This window comes from Suncus etruscus, chromosome 1 (assembly GCF_024139225.1).
Source record: "Suncus etruscus isolate mSunEtr1 chromosome 1, mSunEtr1.pri.cur, whole genome shotgun sequence".
In the NCBI taxonomy this organism is placed as follows: domain Eukaryota; kingdom Metazoa; phylum Chordata; class Mammalia; order Eulipotyphla; family Soricidae; genus Suncus; species Suncus etruscus.
In genome coordinates, this window is record NC_064848.1 from 95,935,383 (window position 1) to 95,938,766 (window position 3,384).

General features: G+C 31.8%; 1 non-coding gene across 1 annotated transcript; it reads right to left on the reverse strand.

The window, feature by feature from the left end:
- Positions 1–2,607: 2,607 nt before the first annotated feature.
- LOC126032023 (small nucleolar RNA SNORA51) lies at positions 2,608–2,740 on the reverse strand. The gene has a single exon (XR_007503804.1). It is a non-coding gene; the product is annotated as a small nucleolar RNA SNORA51 (small nucleolar RNA).
- Positions 2,741–3,384: the final 644 nt, after the last annotated feature.

A 3,384-nucleotide genomic window follows, 5' to 3' on the forward strand; every position in this document is an offset into this window, starting at 1 on the left:
TATTTTATAATTTTATTTACATATTTTATGTTATAAATTTATAAAATTTTATATTAATATAAATTTTATATTAATTTATATAAGTAAATTTTATGTTGATTTATATGAATATAAATTTTGTGGATTTTATTTATATATGATTTATAATTTTATTTATATGTTTTAAATGTAAAGCAAAACACTCATTGGTGTTAAACATTGTGTTTATCATATTATTCAGTAAGTGTACTAAGGTACTTAAAGTATTATTTTCTTAATATTCAGCATAAATAAGCTCTACCACAAAACTGTGATTAACAGGTCAGCAAGAGAACTGAGCTGAAAGAGACCAATAGGATGCAATGGAAGAATATTGAAATTTTGGTGACTTGTTTGTTATAATAATATGTACCCTTAATATATATAAATATTTACACTGTAGTAAACCAATGTTAATGAAAATAAATTTTATTTTCCTAGTTTGTTAACATTTTGTCTATTTTTAACAGAAAATATATTTTATATGCATACTGTATTTTTTAAATATAACTATACATTATAAATGTCCAAGTTTTTCTGAAATACTAAAACAAAAATACTTAATGGAAAATCAGAGTATCTGATGACTCTCTGGTCTAGGAAGCTCCTTCTTTCCAAAGCCTGTGGGGGTCACTTGGTTTCAGAACCCCAAGAGCTTTTGTCTGTGCCTTCCCAATACAAAACCTAACAACCAAATTAAAGAAAGATGATACAAATAGATATAAATTAACCTGTCATGTTCATAGACTGGCTCAGGACTGAGAAACATATGTATTTGACATAAAGCACAAACAGAAACCATTTTTATCAGTATTAACCACTTAATCAAATATCAGTCTTGATATTAGCTATAAAGAGATGGTTACCCAAGTTTAATTTGAAATAGTGGTATGACAGTAATAACTCATTTGGACACCATCAGAAATGACATGAAGAGAAGACTGAATTTGCAAACCTGAAAGAATAAAATCATAAAATGAAAATTAATTATAACAACAAATAACTCATAATTGAGCCTAGGGCAGAAAATTAACTATATGAACCTAGAAAAGATCAGAGTAATAGAAAGACAGAATAACAGTAACAGAAGGAAAGACATATAGAAGTAACCACAGAATTTACAAAAATACCAATAAAAAATAAAAGCCACCAAAAACAATTACAATTTGAGAGTCAGCAATAAATTAATATTGAAATTGCTTTTTTGAAAATGCTGAAGATTATCTTGCAGCCTTAGCACATACTTGCGAGGCAATAATATTAATATTTACATAATTTGGGGTTTTGGGTTCTGTTATTTAAAACAATGGTTGCAAAAATGTTCTTAGTTGGCTTTCAGGCATCAAATGTATACTACCCATCACCAGTGTAACCTTTTCCCACCACCAATGTTCCCCATTTATCTCCTCTCCAAACCACTGCCTGTCTTCTAGACATGTATTCTATTGTTTCTTGCTATAATTATCATGGTAGTTGTTACTGTAGTTATTTCTACCACTCATTATGATAAGCTTCATGTTATGGGCTGGTCCTTCCAGTCCAGATCTCTATTGTCTCTGAGTATTATTATAATACTGGTTTTTTTTTTTTTACCACTTTTAAATCCCACAGATGAGACGATTCTATGTCTATCTCTCTTGCTCTCATTTATTTCAGCTTGATAGTCTCCATCTTTCTTTATGTATAGGAAAATTTCATGACTTTGTTTTTTGATGAAACTTTAAATATTAAATATTAAAATGGAATAGTATTCCATTGTGTATATATACCACAGTTTCTTTAGCCACTCATCTGTTGTCAGGCAGCTGAGTTGTTTCCAGATTCTGGCTATTGTTAATAGTGCTGCAATGAACATATGCATGCAGAGGGCATTTTTGTATTTTAGTATTGTTTTGTGTTTATAGGGTATATCCCTAGGAGTGGTATTGGCGAATCATAAGGGAGCTCAATTTCCAGGTTGTTGGGGTTTTTTGTTTGTTTGTTTTTTTGAGGAATATCCATATTGTTTTCTGGAAAGGTTGTACTAGACAGCATTTCCACAGCAGTGAATGAGAGTTCCTTATTCTCCTTTAATTATACTTGTTCTCTGTGATGTGTGCCAGTCTCTGTGACATAAGATGATATCTCATTGTTGTTTTGATTTTCATTTTCCTGATGATTAGTGGGGTGGAGCACTTTTATGTGCCTCTTAGCAATCTTATTTCTTCTTTGAAAAAATGTCTATTCCTTTCTTCTTCCCATTTTTTGATGGGGTTAGATGTTTTTTCTTATTAAGTTCTATCAGTACCTTGTATATCATATATTAGCCCCTTATCTGATGGGTATTGGATAAGTAGTTTCTCGCATTACATAGGTAAACTTTTTACCATAGTCGCTATTTTCTTTGATGGGCAGAAGCTTCTCAATTTAACATAGTCTCATTTGTTTATCTTGGTTATTTGTTTGGACAATCGTGTTTCTTCCTAGAAGATGCCTTTATTTTCAATGTAATGAAGTGTTTGCTTATGTTTTCTTCTATATAACCTACAGTTTCAGGTCTGATATCAAAGTCTTTAATCCATTTTGGTTTTTTGGTTTGTTTTATTTTTTTTTTGTCCCCCAATTCACAATACAGACCACGCAAAGGGCCTGGGTTGAGGTGTATATGGGGCGCATTTACTGTACTTCCTCTTTCTATACAGTCAGTGTAAAGAACATAGCCTGTGGTAAGCATTGGGAGGCCTTTTCTTTTCTTTTCTTTTTGATTTTTTAATATATATATTATGCAACATTCCAATGACCAATATCCCAAGTGTCCTTCCTCTCCACCCCACACAGGCCTGCACTCTAGACAGGCTTTCTACTTCCCTCATTCAGTCACATCTTGTTATGATAGTTCTCAGTATAATTATTTCTGTGACTGCACTAAGCAATCCCTGTGGATCATTTGATTTGATCTTTGTGCATGGTTTTAGAGGTCTGAGCTTGCTTTTTTGCATGTAACTAATCAATTGTCCCAACACCACTTATTGAAAAAAATTTTCTTGCTCCATTTTTCTTTTTTGCCCCTTTATCAAAGATTGATTTTATGTCTAGGGGTCTTTATCTGAATACTCAAGCCCATTTCATTTATTTGTGGATCTGTCTTTATTCTAATACCATGCTGTTTTAATGACTATTGCTTTGTACAATTTAAAGTTGGGGAATGATGCCGCCTGTCTTTTTTTTGTAAAGGTTGCTTTAGTTATTCTTGGGGCATTTATTATTCCCAGTGAATTGCAGGAGTGTTTTATTCTTTAAAGAATGTCCTGGGTATCCTTAGAGAGATTGTATTAAATCTGGATAATGCTTTGGGGAGTATTGTCTCCATTTTCTTGTGCCCTCTTT